Below are 18,006 nucleotides of genomic sequence, written 5' to 3'. Positions count from 1 at the left end.
TGTGTCATCACACAAATAAATGCCCTTACTGGGATTTGAACCCGGGACCATCGGCTTCACAGGCAGGGTCACTACTCACTACCCACTAGGCCAGACTGGTCGTCAACATGTATAGGTTCATAGACTTTTTTATTAAATTAGGTATTACACCTTTTTTAGGGTTCCGTATATAAATTGGCGTGACGTGACCAAGGGGATCGCAAGGCGAGCCGCTAAGGCTCTAGAAAATAATGTTGAAATTTGAAGTTTAAATATTGTTTCAAAGTTTTTCTGGTTTACCAACTTTTCAATTTATATTATAATATTCTTTTATTTATATATTGTTTTAAATAATTTAATATATAGGACCATGCGTCAGAATTACCATGAATGAATGGTTGAAAAAAGTTTTATTTACTTAATTACGTATTTATATGAAATAGTAATCCAAACAAACAAAAGTATCATAACTAGTAACAACTATTAGTTACTACGAGGGGGAATCAAAAAGAAATTAGAAACGCTATGATATCATGGTTTTACAGGTATCCTGTTATTTTTTACTTTTGGGCAACCTCTTTATTAGTTTATCTGCATATTCAGTATTAAAAAATCTGGCATCTTCGTCCATAAAAAAAAAGAATCACAATTTTAGGTATTAATTTTACTTTTTTTTTAGTTTATCGCTAGTACAGCCAATTTATAGGAGATTTTTAAGAATCAAAGAATGTGAAGTAATTGCAAAAGACATACCCTTGATTACGCAATACGCAACTCTTTAATTCAAGCACAAGATTCTGCGCAGCATTCTTGGGAAACTGCATGGTCTGGGCCCAAAATCATCTTAACATTATGTATTTTATTTAAAATAATTGCGTTTTTCTTAAAAAGATTCTTCTGATTTTTACTGAACAATATTTGATAGGCCTTCTTTTGTATTTTCATATTTATTTTTGTGGTATGTTTCCATTATTTTTTCTGAATTGAACAAATAAATGTGTGAAGACCTAAAATTACTACCTTTAACATTGAAAGGACATCCTAGCCTGAAAATTAAAATTTACAAGCATATTATTAAATACTTATTCATTCTTAAAAACCCAAGTTTTAATTTAAGTACCAATTTTTATGACTTCTTCACCAAAAATTTTGAGAAAATCGTTCCTGAATGATCACAAAAACTTGCCTGAATTTACTGATATTAAGACATCACCTACCCTACTGTCATTGTTTATCGATAACATAAAAAGTAATTAATTTATTTATGTCTTTACTTATGCAATTTATTACCAAAAAAAACAATAATCAAAACGTATCATTATGTGTTTAGCTGATATCAATTCTAAAGACTTTTTGATGTAAGTACTTACCCTCGTAATTATTCCTAATAATAACTGGGAGACCGAGCTTTGCCCGGAAAACATATAAAAACTCAAAAATGCGCGTTTCTCCAGAGATAAGACGAAGAAGATAAGCTAGATCGATTTTTTCGTCCAGGTATAAGATAAATAAAAACATACCTACTTTGTCGCTGTTTTGCGAATGTGTATTCATAAGGATAAAGTTTATGATTTTTCTGATTAATCGGTGCAGATTATATTTCGTCAACGTAAGGGTGTCATGAAAGCGTTAGAGATGGGGGGTACTCGATTTATCACTGTTATCATGCATCTCAGGTGCACTATCAGGTAGGCGTCGACATCTAAGGGCCAATAACGGTCGCGGCAAACCCTGATTGGTTAAAACGGCACTAGGATCGGTAGAACCGAAAGGGCCTGTGCATTATCGTTCCGATCAGTGTTCCTGTAGCGTTGCACTTGATTGCATGCACCTATCTTCTCGTCTCTTCGTCGACTCGCGGTAAAGTGACACCGAGAGAAAAGGTAAGTTCTGCTATGGTAGCCCATACATTTACTAATGACTGGATTCCATGTGGATGAGATCTTAAAACCCTCGTCCCGATTAAAATTGCAATGTTTTTTGATTTAAATGGCTTCCCGCAGTTTTCTACGCGCGTTTTTTTTTAATGTAAGCGGAAACTAATATCGACAGTCGATAAATAAAACGCCGTCCTCGAAACGTCGGAGGCAAATCTTAAAACTTAAATACGCGATTGAGTCCCGTTGTGTAGTTTGATAATGTTTAATAATCGTGAAAGTTTAAATCAGTGTTAAATTAGTAATGATGTTTTTTCTGCAGGACGTTTAGGTAAACGCGCGTAAAGCACTGATTTTGTCGATCTTATTTGTAAATTTCGTAAAGTTTGGACTGCTAAAAATGGTAAATTTGTATTACATGGTACATTTTTGTTATTATGACTTTGAAGTAGTGTAAATGAAAGTTAAACGAAATCAATTTTCTCCAGAAATTACTGCAAAAACAAGTGACAATATCTTTGAAACTCGACTTAATTTCAACGTAATCTTGATACTTAAACAATTGACAACATTTCCTAAAACTGTTCTTATACATCATTTAGTATAATTTACTACCATATTTTTTGATGATTTCTTAAAAACTGCCCCTTCTCGTCATGTATTACCGGTGACGCACGCTCGCGACCTCATAATTAAAAGCCAAGATGAGAAGACGTGCTAATAGAAACCAATACTTGCTAGGTATTTAGATATTACGTAACAAACGGTGTACAATATCAACGACCAAATCCATCAATTTCACATTTCTGCTCTAAAATTGATAACGACCTCTTAAAAAACTCGGTTGCCAAAAAGTAATATGATTTGCCAGTCGCATCAAGAAGGAGAGCAATTTTGAATTTTTTTGTCTAGACTAACATAAATGACTTGCTTGAGTTAAAAACATCGTGATTTTTTAAAGAAGAATAATAGTAGATTGTACAACAAGGGCATAAAGTGACCCATTTTCACCCGAGGCAATTTTTTGGTCTGAGCGAAGCGAAAACCAAAATAGTAAACGAGGGTAAAAATTGACATTTATGCCCTTGTTGTACACTCTGCTTTTCACTTCGATTGCGAGGAAAATAAATTATATTTTTCACGGCAATTTACATCACGAAATTGTCGTAAAGCGAAATAACATAATACATAGGTAACCAATTCCCGCCAACTAACTTTTTAATTATTTTTTTAAATTTTCAACATGTGATCAGAGTTTCAGACGCTTGGTTTTCTGCCAAGTCAAACATTTCGGAGCATTTTTGAACGATAATCGACTCCTATTTTATGTGATTTACTAAATTTAATGACAGAAAATACGGATTTCTAATAAATTGTATCAAAAATAAAATAATATAACAAGTTTTGTCATCTACACAATTTTATTGCTCAGTAAAATTGTGCAATATGTTTTAACTGTTTGGCTGTTGAGACCGATTACCTTAGTCTTAGAAGAAAATTTTACTTTTATGCTCTAGAGCATAAAATGCGATTTTATGTCGTCTACGCACGACATAAAGGTGCACTTTTTGAGCATGAGATGTGAAAAAACTATTTAGTTGTATGTTTACTCATTCTTAAAGCTAATGGCAGTGATTTGAGTTAAGATAATTAATTATTCGTCGCAATAAAAAAAATGTCTTGGCAAGAGATATTGCACGCTCTTAAAAACGGTTTTAGCTTGAGTAACTCTTCATCAAACCAAAAATATTACCAAATTCCAAAGAAGAAGCACCAAAATTTTCCTTTGAGACTTTTAACTTATTAGACGAGATCGATAAATTCTTGATTTGATGTTTTCAATATACAGTCAAGGGCCAAAACTTTGCTTTAAGACTTTTGAGTTTTTATATATTAATTCTTGGTTTGATGTTTTCAACCTATAGTCAAGAGCCAAAGTTATTTCAAAGAAGAAGCACCAAAAACTTTTCTTTGAGATACGAAACGTAACCGTTTTTTTAAATCACGTAACTGTTTTCAAAAACAGTTTCTAAAATAACTGGATTCCCTGTGTGTGTCGAACGAAACGAAACGAAATCGTATTGAAGTAATAAAACGTACAATACGCAATTCACATTTCAAAAAACCTAATTTGCATCGTCTCACAAATGTCTAATATAACTTGACCCCTAACTTCAGTACTTTATAAAGATAAATCGATAGGTCACACATAAAATGGCCCCTCAAACACTTGCCCAATTCCCCAATTCGTGATGCTAGCGAGTGTTCGTTAAGCGTCGTGAATCATTTTTAACGTGGTTCAATTGACGCTATTTTCGCTACTTGCTTTAATTTTACGCATTAAAAGATTCCTTAATGTAAACCCTAATGCTTAGAAAATAGGGCACTTACTTGTCTAACGAACATTGAAGTTTTTGAATATAATGGCCTGGTAAAAAGCGCGCTTAGCGTCTACCTGAACAAAGCTCAATCCGTTTCGTTTCGTTTTTATCTCTATCTTGCTCTTTCGTTAGCCGATAACCTATATCTGTCCCTGCTCATCGGAAAACGAATAAAACAGTTTTGGAGCTGCGTTTTGCTTTGCGATAGTTTCGTCCGTTATGCGCGACTATGTTATCGTATGTCATCGCCTCTTTGTCATCGTTTTTATAAAAACAGTTTGTCGTTCCTACCACAAACTGTTATTTCGTTACAGTACAAGAAAGTGTTTTTAAAAACACTGACGGAAAAAAACGCTCAGCTCTAATAGTCAACAAGAGTGCTTTTAGTTTAGTTTTGTTTAGAACTACGAACATTACATCTTCAACGAATCACGAAAATCATGTTGGTTTAAGAAAATTAATTCCTTTTTCAAGACATACTAAACTTTGCGCTAAGAAATTTCAGCTCTAGATATAAATAATATCATAGGTATTTTACATTGAGTAACGTACTCTTGAACCAATGCTTTTTTTTGTTTTTATGGAGAAATATAATTCTCAATTCAATTATGAGCATCTCACCCCAAGAAACAAAGTTTCTTGGCACAAGTTCTTTAAGTCTTGCACTAAGACACTTAGGTTTAATTCAAAAAATACAATACATAAAACAACACGCAATCGCTCTTGGTGAGAATATTGTATTAATATTTTAAATAAAAAACTTTTTATAGCTCGGATAAAGTATTGAATATTTTGCTCAAATAATAAACGTTGAAACATTTTATATCTTGACGCAAGAATTTTATTGTTTCCTTATATAGGAAACACAAAATATTTTGACACAAGAGTATAAAAAGTTATTAACAAAAAAAGGGGGAAAAAGGTACATTTTTTTCCCCAATATCTCAAAACGTATTAATATTAAATATTACCTAATTTAGGAAACCAAAATGAATATTATAGCAGAGGTGAATATTTCCAATCGAACATTCCATACTTGCAGAACTCTATCTATTTTTATTCAACTGAACACAGCCCTCCGCCTCCGCGCCTCATTTTCGAGAAACGCGCGCGGCATGAAATAGTTATTTGTACAACAAGAGATCAAAGTTTGATATTTCTTCGAGTGCTTATTTTGAGTCCCGTGCAAGCGAAAGATTCTATAATTTAGAATCTTGAGCGTAGTAAGGGATTCAAAAGCGCACGAGATCTAAATAACTTTGATCTCGTGTAGTACACAAAATTTTTCACCCTAAGCAGTGAGAACATACCTAGAGGGACAGAGATAATAGAACCCAAGTATATCGAAATTTTATTAGACCCCGCATGTTGAAATGACATTTGACTATAAAGGTCACTTGAATGACATTTTGTCTCACTCAGTGAGTAAAATGCGATTTTGCTCACTCAGTGAGCAAAATGCGATTTTGCTCACTGAGTGAGACAAAATGACTTAGTGAGCAAAATCGCATTTTGCTCACTGTTTTTAAGAAGCAAAGTAGCCTTGTTCGAGCTGCTGAGGTGAAAAAACTATTACGTAACATTAAATATAATTTGAAAGATATGAAATACTTATTGAATTTTTTTTTAATTATGGTGTATTTAAAACATGTTAACAAATGTACTACTTGTATAAAGTTATTTTTGGTTTACTAACGAATGGGCCAAAAACGTTTCCCAAAGTATCACATCCCAAACTATGTTTCCCAAATTGTCATTTCCCAAAAAAATGTTTGGCAAAACAACTTATCGCAATTTTTCAGTTAGCAATAGTCTATTTTGGCAAGTTATTGTAAGAAAAAAATCGATTTCTATGGGGGCCGGTGAAAGATTATTGTAGAATGTAAATGGTGCACTACCCACTTTTCAAGTAGCATTTCGTTTCTGTGAGGGTCGTAGTTCTAGCCTAACCTAACCCACTTCTCTGATAGCAGTTCGGTTCTGTGAGGATCGCAGTTCTAACCTAATCAAACCCACTTTTCTAGTAGCAATTCGTTTCTGTAAGGCTCGCAGTTCTAACCTAACCTAACCCACTTAACGGCTTTTTTGGAATATAATATTAGCCAATAAAAAACGTTTGCTAAATATTTTTTTGTCCTAACAACATTTGACAAAGTAAAATCATGCCAAGTGATAATTTGACCAAATAAATTATATGCGAAGTGTAACTTTGCTAAAGGTTCCTTTGGGAAATGAAACTATTGCGATAAGTTTATTGGGAAGTGAAATTTGGCGAAAGGTATTTGGCCCAAACGAAAGTACACCGTTATTTTTCAACAAGTTATTCAATTGTTAATCAACAAAATTTTCTAGAACATCCTTCTTTATTGAAAACGAAAAAAAAGTATAAATAACTATGGTGAAATTGTGTTGCTTTCTAGAGCCCTTCTCATATAAATGCTTAATAAGATAACATTATAATTTTTTTAATAAAGTTAATACTTTGCTTAAAATAAGTTTTATATAACATAGAAAATTGACGAAAAACGAAAAATTGTAAAATATAAAACAATATTATAACCAAATTATTAATTTTTTCAGAGCTTTTATAACGTGATCTTATTAAGCATGTATATGAGAAGGGCTCTAGAAAGCGAGAAAATTTTACAATACTTATTTATAATTTTTTTTTCGTTTTCAATAAAGAAGAAATTTCGAGAAAATTTTGTTCATTAACAATTGCCTAACACCTAACTCCGCTATGCGGGAGTCCGCTGGATGCGGGTGGCGCAAGACTAGAGATGGGTAGTGAGTAAATACTCACGGGTAAATACCGAGTAAATACTCAGTATTTACTCAATATACCCGTATTTACTCGTTTATACCCAAATTGGTGGGTATAAACTATTTAGAGGGCTGAAAGGGCCATATCAATTTGAAATATAGGTGTATTTTGTAAGCCGCTACTGGGTTAAGTACTCAAAATTGTAAGAAATGTATTTTTAAGAGGGGCACTCCATACATGTAACTAATTGTCACCAAAAAAATTTTCAGAAACCACCAACGTGTTGCACATCATTAAATGGGTCTTTAAAAATAACTGGAATGTTTCTAAAAACTTTTTTGGATAAATTGAATAGTTTTGGAAATAAACCGTTTCGAATGGCCAAAATAATGTTTATCTCTCTTTATCTTTCGAACCAAAGTTCAGAAAAAATATGAAAACATATCGGGAGATTAGAAATATAATAGAGTACAAAAAACAATATTTTGAACAATGTCGGCTGAGCCAGTATTGAGTTTTCTTTAAAAAACCCTTAGTAAAAGGTCGTAAGTACCGCGTTAACACGCACTTTTGCGCGACATGCACTTATCGAGAACATCGATAGAATTTAAGTACCATATTTTTAGAGTAAATACCTTCTTATTTAAAACAAAATTGTTAACTATGCATTATCACAATTTGCCTCTCACTGATAATTACCTTTTATTCCAAAATTAAGCTACCTATATGCGTTTTATTTTATAGATTTTGTTAATACACGTTAGCACTCCTCAATAAAAGACAATTTTGTTCTTAAATCTCACTTTTTTAATATTTCATAAGCAATCGTTTTTACCCACCTAAATGAGTAAATACGGGTATTTATCGGGTGCTTTGAGTAAATACCGAGTAAATACTCAGTATTTACTCACCCCTACCCATCTCTACGCAAGACCGGTCATTGTGGCACTCTTTGGGGGAGGCCTATGTCCAGCAGTGGACGTCCTCTGGCTGATATGATGATGATGATGACGAACACCTAACTTGTTGAAAAAAAAGCTTTAAGATAAATTTCTACAAGTATTACATTTGTTGACATGTTTTCAATGAATATTTTAATACCTTTAAAATTATATTTAATGTTACGTAGTCGCTTTTTCACGCCGCGCGCGTTTCCCGAAAATGAGGCGTTTTGTGTGCTAATAATACACGCTTCGAATACATTAAGCATCATGAGGAATCTAATGAGGTGTCACACGTATTTTTAGGAGTATTATCTCTATTTTTCACCGTTTTCAGTTTCTCGAACAGACCAATGGGGAAGTGACCCCATAAAACAATAGTACAAATAACAAATGAGGATTTTGTTTAGGTAATGAATTACTAATTTGGAAGCTTTCTACCTCAGTTCCTTTGACCTGCGACTCTGACAAATTATGACTACTGAGTCTCACTTTTTTGACCTTTAAGTCTAAGGAGATCTCCAAAAAAGAAGTGTATAACTTTTAAAATGGTCGGCAACGCGCCCTGGAGTGTAGACGTCCACAGGATGCGGTGACTGCTTACCATCAGGTGGGTCGTAAGCTTGTTAGCCACCGATGTACTAAAATAACACTTATTTGTCTAAATTAAAAGTAAACTTAATAAGAAAAAAAGTAATCCTTTCGTTAGTTCATTTCGATTGGAGGCAAATTTGATGCCTGCCCCGGGCGCCATATCCTCTAGCTACACCACTGTGTCGTAAAGACTAGTGCCTACGCCAATTCTCGGGATTAGTTTCCAAGCGGACCCCAGGCTCCCATGAGCTGTGGCAAAATGCCGGGACAACGCGAGGAAGATGATGACACTGCTGCCATCATCATCATCATTATTTATTCATTAACAATATCGATTGTGTATGAAATATAATATATACTTACAAAAATTCTAAACATTACTTAACAAATAAAAAATACTAAAAAAACAATTACCTATCTTAAAAATAAACAGAATTAATATTTACAAAAGCATTATTAATTTATTATATTAAAAAATGTCAAACAATAATAAATTATAATTATGTACCTAAGTGCTTAATGGAATACAAAAAAAAACTAAAATACAATAATACAATAATAATTAAAAAAAAAGTCAACTTATACCGGTAACTATGTCAAAAAAAAATCTACCGTATACAAGTACCTAACACTTCTCTACCAAAAAAGCATTCAATTTATTTTCAAGAACCAAGAACGTCAATGATGGTATATTTATTTATTTATTTAAACTTTATTGCACAAAATACAAAAAAATACAAATGGCGGACTTAATGCCTAAAGGTATGCTCTACCAGTCAACCATAGGGCTAAACAGAGATGTAATAAAAAGGGTGCAAGGAGAAAAGTAAGAGAATTTAATTAGGAACTATTGCAAACGACTGAAAAACATAATAAACTACATAATATACAATACTCAGATAAAAATAATAAAATATATGCAATGTACCTATATACTACTAGGTACATAATTCTCACATACATACGTTTTTTCTGTTTATTTCTCACTGCACCCACATGGACTCTTTTCTGTTTCGCCCTATGGTTGACTGGTAGAGAATGCCTATAACGGCATTAAGTCCGCCTGTTGTACTTTTTGTATGTGCAATAAAGTTTAAAAATAAATAAATAAATAATACATATATTAAGATACAATCTCATAAAAATGTTGAATTATCTATTACAGGAAAAGGGGCTATCAATTTCAGGGTCTAAGAGCAAAATATGCGATTTTGGCAAACTTATAAAAGTTATAAAGGCCGAGGCAATAAACATTAGCGTAAACGATTCAGCCTTACAAGTAGTTGTGGTCATGTACTTATCTTTTGTTATCTTTTAAAGGATGCATACCGAAACGAAAGTGAGAGAAAGGACATAATGAAAGAAACCTCATTCTGAAGTTGGGGGTTGCAACCAAATTTTGGGGCACCCACTATCTGAGGATGCAAAATGTGTATATAGACTTGTTGCGTTAGGATTAAGTTGAAGTAGAAGATAAAGTTACATTTTGTATGTACTTACAGAGCGACATCGTCACATAAGTTACCAAGCTCTTTAAATAAAGATAAAAAAAAAAAATCTAACTAATAAATAATAAGTTGTATGGGGGGTATGGTAAAACGTATTATTAATAGGTACGTTTAAAGCTCGCTTAGTCTTTTTTTAAATAATTTTTCACAGACCTCGATTTAAATTTATAAGCTCAATTTGTATGGAGTGAGCCCTTAAGCCCATTAGTTTACTTATTTCTCTATTTGTATTAGTTAGATAAGTGACTTTATCTACACACATATCATTAACTTTCTATGATGCCTTCAAAATCCGTAAATAATGGCCCACATTACGATAAACTGTTTTGTTACAGCAAATTTATTATCTGTGAAAATGTGGTAACAGCTTCATTACTATATCAAAATCGATTTGGTCATGGTCTAATAAAACATGGTCTTCCATTCCCAGAGTGACACGGGCCTACGTCACAATAACATTGCCACTTTATTTCAACATAACATGTTACATGGGTACATTATACCTATGGTTAATAAGTTAAAATATGTTGCGAACGCAACCTTTATTTGTATAATACAGTAACTAAACGCAGCCGTCGGGCTCGGCTAGTATTTGGAAGCTTTTTCTAAAGCACCAATAGGAGCGCTCCACATATTATGTATCGCGGCCAATTAGAGGCACCCAAATCTTAACCACTATTTTCGGACATTCAAATTATGCAAATCACTCTTTCATCAGCCTCCATACGATTACCACACCACTTTTACATTTAACCGTTTAGTCAAGGAACCCTTGTAAAACCAGTACCTATTGAAATTATAATAGTTTACTTCAAATCGAAGCTTTTTATTTGAGTCGTCGAGATCCTGACCTGCACGGCGGCTACAAAATATTTCTTTATAATTTTATAGTAGGTGTATATTGGGCATTCTAGATCATTTAACCCTTTCCTGCCTTAACGAGACAGAAACCAAGCTGTTCATAAGATCACTTTCAACAAAAACTTTCGTGTAACCGCATTTGGTCGCTCACTGCGTTCGCTCTATGCGTTTTACGAAAGTTTTTGTTGTAAGTGACCTTATAAACAGCTTGGTTTCTGTCTCGTTAAGGCAAGAAAGGGTTAAATGATCTAAAATACCCAATATGCACCACGAAAGATTTAGCAGTTTGCGTTTAGACACCTAGTGATCTCGATTCGTGTTTTAAAACACCCAATGCAACGTTATAAACAGTTATAATTGAATATCAGTTTCATTACACGAAAAAACGTTACATAGTGTAGACGTTACTAAATTGACAAGATATGAAGTTTATTAAGCAAGCACAGTCACTTGATTTACACAAAGACTATTTGATTTCTAATAAAACACATTTACGTCATGGTAAACTTTTACCAAGCACCATTCGTTGTCTCATTTGCGGTCCATCTAACTGTGGAAAAACTAATTTAGTTATAGGTCTTCTTATGCACGAAAACGGATTAAGATTTAGAAATGTGTATGTTTATTCCAAAACTTTATTCCAACCTAAATACTTATTTCTAGAAAAAGTACTTCGACAGGTGTCTGGAGTATCATTTTATAAATATAATGAAAACGAACAAGTCTTAAATCCAAATCAAGCAAAACCAGATTCAGTCATGGTATTTGATGATATAGCATGTGAAAAGCAAAACAACGTTAGAGATTACTTTTCTATGGGCCGACATTCCAAAATAGATTGTTTTTATCTTAACCAAACATACACAAAAATTCCCAAGCAATTAATAAGAGATAATGCTAATCTTATTATACTTTTTAAACAAGACGAACATAATTTACGTCATGTATATAACGAACATGTAAATACAGATATGTCTTGGCAGCAATTTAAAGAAATGTGCGCTAAAATTTGGTGTGCACCATATAATTATTTAGTAATAAATAAAGATTGTGAAAGAAATAAAGGATGCTACAGAAAGAACTTTGACACTTTTGTTATTCTTACTGAATAAAGACATATAAGAATAAACACAAAGTGTTGCTCATCATTTCAAATATTATCGTCTGTCTACAAAGTAAGGTCTTTATTCGCAGTAACTATGGAAAAAATGACTAAACAAGAAATTGTAAAATCAGCAAAGGCTGTTAAGCGAAAACTAAAATTGATGCGTGATATGACAAGTGAAAACCAAACATTCCTAGAGTCAGTTCTTAAGCCAATCACGCAGCCTCTCAATGAAATCGCAGAACGAAGCGGTATAAACGAAAAAACGAAAAATGAGTATGAAAAGAGTCCTGATTACCACAGTACACCAAAAAAACTGAAGTTGAATTATAGTGATACTAAACCAAGTTCATCTCATGATGAAACGGTTTTCGAACTAAATCGTTCGAGCACAAAATCTAAAGAACATCGTTTAGAAGGAAAAGATGTAAAAAAAAATGAATCAGATTTTGAAGAAGAATGTGAATTAGAGGAAGATTATTCCAACAGCGACAGTGTTGCAACAGATGAGGAGACTTTCGAGAGTGTTTCCAGTTTAGATAGAAACTTTTCGTCTCCACTATCATTTTCTGCAAAGGCATTTGAAGATGTACCTTATGGAGTCAGACTAGACAGAGGAAAACTTATGATGGGGTTGCAGAGGGTTTACGTGGCAGATAAAACTATTACTATTAATGGACATGCTTTTCAAAAAACTCAAGGGCTTGTTCAATTGTTATTTAAGAAAATTCCGAATTTAAATTTAGTAACCGAAGACGATAAAGAAAACTACAAATTAATGTTACATCAGACTAATGCACACCACCGGGATTTTGACTCCACAAAACCTATCAAAAGTAATAGAGGAAGCAAGTATTTGCAAGTAATCAAGCCGTTATTTAAACATACAAGAGTTAGCAACAGTACAGATAATCTTGCAGTTGGTGACGGCTTAAATTTATTAAAGAAAGTTCAGTCTAATACCGGTTACGTTTACTGGGATGATCCAAACGAGCTAGTTGATAGGCTAAAGTTACTAATCGCTTCTCGCGACGCTGGTAACACTGGTCTTGAAAATGAAATAATATCGATTGTTGAAGAATTACGTGAAGCTGGCATTATTCAATAAAACCATTCATCTCGTTTATAAGCACATCAGTTCACAGTGACAATTGAACAAATGCACACGGACAATGAATATTGACAAATTTGGTCACCACGTACATAAACGTTTACGTATTGATCAAAACTATGATGATGCACTACAAAAAACTGATAACGGTGATTACAATTTGAGGTCATCAAGGCTAAAAGGTTTAAAATCCCCTCTATCAAACGATGAAGCGGTTAATGAGGAGTATGTTGATCATATAAATAAAACAGTTCAGACTAATATGGCTAACATAATAATTCGTCTCCAACACATAAACTCAATCTTAGACGAATTTGACAAAAAGTTTTGCACCAAAGCAGATGTTATTAAAATCGCAAAGGAGAAATAAAAATGAGCAAACAAGAAATTGTAAACGAAATTCATAGGGATGCAAGAAAAAATTTTAAACGTTGCGCGGTTGTACTAAAAGGAATTAATGATTTATGGCAAGCTGATTTAATCGATATGATTAAATTTGGTTCAGTGAATAATGGATATAAATACATATTGGTTGTTATAGATTGTTTTTCTAAATATGCGTGGGCAATACCTTTAAAAACGAAAAATAAAATAGAAACCACCCAAGCATTCCAAAACATCTTGGATTCTAATCACGTACCTAGCAATTTACAAACAGATATGGGCAAAGAGTTTTATAACGATGTATTTCAACAGTTGATAAAACTAAAAAATATAAACCACTACTCTACATACTCTACCAAAAAAGCTTCTATAGTAGAAAGATTAATTAGAACACTTAAAGCAAAATTATATAAACATTTTAGTTTATATGGAAATTACAAATGGATTGGGAATCCTTTAAATAACATAATTAAAACCTATAACGCAACTAAACATAGAACAACTAAATTTAGACCAACTGATGTTAATTCCACAAATGAGCAAATTGTGAGAAAGAATATCTTAAATAGTAAAAAAAAGCAATCTCTAAAGAAACCAAAGTTTAAAATAGGAGACTACGTACGAATTAGTAAGTATAAATCAGCTTTCAAGAAAGGTTTTACTCCGAATTGGTCTACAGAACTATTTTGTATTATCAAAGTGAAGAAAACCAATCCTGTAACGTATAACATTGAAGATTCTCATAAAAATATTATCCTCGGCTCGTTTTACGAACAAGAATTACAAAAAACAGTTTATCCAAATGTGTATCTTGTTGAAAAAGTTATAAAAAAAAGAGGTAACCTACTATTTGTCAAATGGTTAGGTCTGAGCGAAGCAGAAAATAGCTGGATACACAAAAAAGATATAGTTTAAATATAAATAATAGTCATACTATATTTCTTCACATAACATAACAAGTAATGCAAGGAAGAGGACTAGTTAATAGTGTGATAAATAACCTACCTTTTGAGTTACATTTGCCTGGTTATAATTATTGTGGTCCAGGTACAAAACTTAAGGAAAGGTTGTTAAGAGGAGACCGTGGTATTAATCCATTGGACGAAGCCTGCAAGCAACACGATATTGCATACAGCAATTATTCAGACATACCTCACCGTCATAAAGCTGATAGCGAGTTAATAAACATGGCCAAACAAAGAATTAAATCGACAAATGCTAGCAAAGGTGAAAAATTAGCTTCGTGGTTAGTTAAGAAAGTTATGAAAGGTAAATTGCGAGCTGGCGCTGGAATGAAATCTTTTAAAACTGTTATTTCCAAGATTCGAAAACATATTAAAATGCGAAAACCTAAAGGTCGATCATCAACAATTAAATGTGCATATAAAGCAGCAAAAAAGTTACTTCATAAAAATATACCTATTCGTTTACCACGCATTATTCCAATTCCAAAAACTGGCGGTATTTTGCCCTTGATACCTATTTTTGCTGGTTTGTCAGCATTGGGCTCATTAGCTGGCGGAGCGGCTGGTATTGCAAAAGCTGTAAATGATTATAAATCAGCCCAAAAAAACCTGCAGGAGTCAGAACGTCATAATAAAATGATGGAATCGATTGCGATTGGCAAAGGCTTGTACATAAAACCTTATAAGAAGGGTAATGGTTTGTTTTTAAATGCATCAAAAAACTAAATAGAAGGCTGCCTAGAAGAGCTCTCACAAACTTAGATTTAATAAAATTCGGAGGTGATATACCATATTTCAGAGGTGTATTTATGCGCGACAATTTACCAAAGCGACCTCGACGGATGGAATGTGCAATTGTTAATTTAGATATTTCTAAGAATATGGGGACTCATTGGGTAGCCTATGTGAAATTGAACACGTATTGCGAGTATTTTAATAGTTACGGAGATATAAAACCTCCTGTAGAACTAATATCATATTTAAAGAAATATAACATTTTTTATAACTATTGTACCTATCAAAAAATGAATACTGTAAACTGCGGTCATCTATGTTTAAAATACTTACGAAACTTTTGGCAAAAAAAAAAAAATATATAAATTAAGACACAGTTCGTGAATATTACCAGTTCCCAAAATGTCGTTTACCATATCTGTTACCGGATTAACTTCTACGCTTACCACTAATTATACCCCTCCTTTGCAACTTGAAGGAAGTTATGAGTGTGGGCTTCTATATTTTTCTACGTTTAATTCAATACCTAATATTGATAGCAAAAATAACCAATTCTGCTATGGTAATAATGAGTGTATTGAAATACCTGAAGGATCCTATGAACTTGAAGATATTGGTGATTATATAAAAGAAAATGTGAAAGATTGTACATTTAAACTAATTTGTAATAACAATACCCTAAAAACTAAAATATACTGTTCAAAAGATATTCACTTTGAAAAGAAAAATTCTATTGCGAAAACTTTAGGCTTTGGAAATGAGATCTTAAAGGCGAATATAAAAAACTGTTCACAATTCCCTGTCAACATTATATCAACGACTGTTATCAGGATAGAATGTGATATTGTGAGCGGATCATTTGTTAACGGAAAACCTAGTCATATAATTCATGAATTTGTTCCTAACGTACCGCCTGGATATCGAATCATAGAAGTTCCAAGAAATCTTATATATTTTCCTGTAAATCAAGATACCATAAGTTCAATTAATGTACGGATACTTGACGCAAAAAATCAACTAATTAATTTAAGAGGAGAAGATATTCAGTTATATTTCCACCTCAGAAAAAAGGTATAATGATAGACTTTAATAAAAAGTCTATGCAACTTCCTAAAAAAATCAGTTTAGATACTACTGTGAAAAGGAAAACACCTATCAAATTAACAAAGGAAAACGTAAAGTTTTTAAAACTTGTAGGATTATTAAAATGAGTGAAATACTCAGTGTGACAGAGTCTTTTGCTGAAGACAATGCAATTGAAAGCTTTGAAGTTCATTCTTATAGACCATATGTAACAACGTTTAATAAAAACGATGAAATTCGAATACCCATTAATCAACAAGACCTATATATTTTACCGTCCGCTAGTACTTTATACTTAGAAGGCACCAGTCCAATTTTGCAAAGCACTTATTAGATACAGGTCACACTTTATCTGAGAATAATTCTTTTGATATTTTACATGTTTGCGAAAAGGGATTGCGTTTGGGTGTTCTGGAACAACTGGAAATAATTAGGTACAACAATAGGGGCATGATTCTTAACGAACAATTGAATGTTGCGTCATCGCCGTTATTACGAATTTTTCCATCTCACTCACACTTGCACGGTAGGGGGAGTGGTCAAGGTATAAATATGGCCGACCATTCTAGACAGGTCATTCCGTTGCCGGGCGTCAGACCGTCAATAACTCCTGAGGATGCCTCGTAGAGAGGCGAAACACGTGTCGAGGTTTATTCTTTTGGTGGTGGTTTGTTATATTTATTTGCGTATTTATTTTTGCGGTGGGAGGGTGGGAATATTAATTGCATGTAAAAATACGCAAGTAAGTATAACGGGTTAGCACTGATTGACTAGCACGTTATCTTTTCGCGGATTAGCAAAGTAATATTTTGGTTTTAATTAGAAGGCACCGTCAAGGTTATTAACAGGGAATCAAATTCAGAAGTGCAAAGCATTGAATTTACAAACAATTCATTTCTATTCCTGTTTCAAGATATTCGTTACGAATTGAATGGAGTTGAGATTGACAAAGTTAAAAATGTAGGTATCACTACCACTATTAAATCTTTGTTATCTATGAATAGTAATGAATCATCGATGTCAAAAGCATGGGGATGGGATTTGAACGGTACAAAAAATACTCAAGGTGGACGTTTTGCTGTATCTTTACCTTTAAACAAAATTTTAGGATTTGCTGAAGATTTCAACAAAATAATAATAAATTGTAAACATGAATTGATTTTATTGCGAAGCAATACTAATTTAAATGCAGTAAAACTGAATACAAACGAAGTGTTGGAAGATATTGTTATTGACAAAATCGTATGGAGAGTGCCACATATCAAGGTATCTGACCGTCAACGAATACAAATGTTAAAGTTGTTAGAAAAAGACCGTCCTCTGAACTTGGCTTTTAGAAATTGGGATTTATACGAGTATCCACTTCTACCTAAAATAACTAAACATACATGGGCAATCAAAACATCATCTCAGTTAGAAAAACCTCGGTTTGTAGTGTTAGCTTTGTCTACCGAAAGAAAAAATAAATCCGAAACCGATTTTTCTTGTTTTGATCATTGCAACTTGCGTGAAGTGCGTGTTTTTTTAAACTCCACTTATTTTCCATATGAAAGTTTAAACGTTAAATTCGATCACGACAATTATGCAATATTATATGAACAATATACAAGATTTCAACAGTCATATCATGGACGTCGTGCTGAACCAATGTTAAATATACACGACTTTAAAAAATGTACTTTATATGTCTTGGACACTTCTAGACAAAACGATCGTTT

This window comes from Cydia splendana, unplaced genomic scaffold (assembly GCF_910591565.1).
Source record: "Cydia splendana unplaced genomic scaffold, ilCydSple1.2 scaffold_48_ctg1, whole genome shotgun sequence".
Taxonomy (NCBI): domain Eukaryota; kingdom Metazoa; phylum Arthropoda; class Insecta; order Lepidoptera; family Tortricidae; genus Cydia; species Cydia splendana.
The sequence above is the reverse complement of the archived record's forward strand: the minus strand, read 5'-3'. Positions refer to the sequence as shown.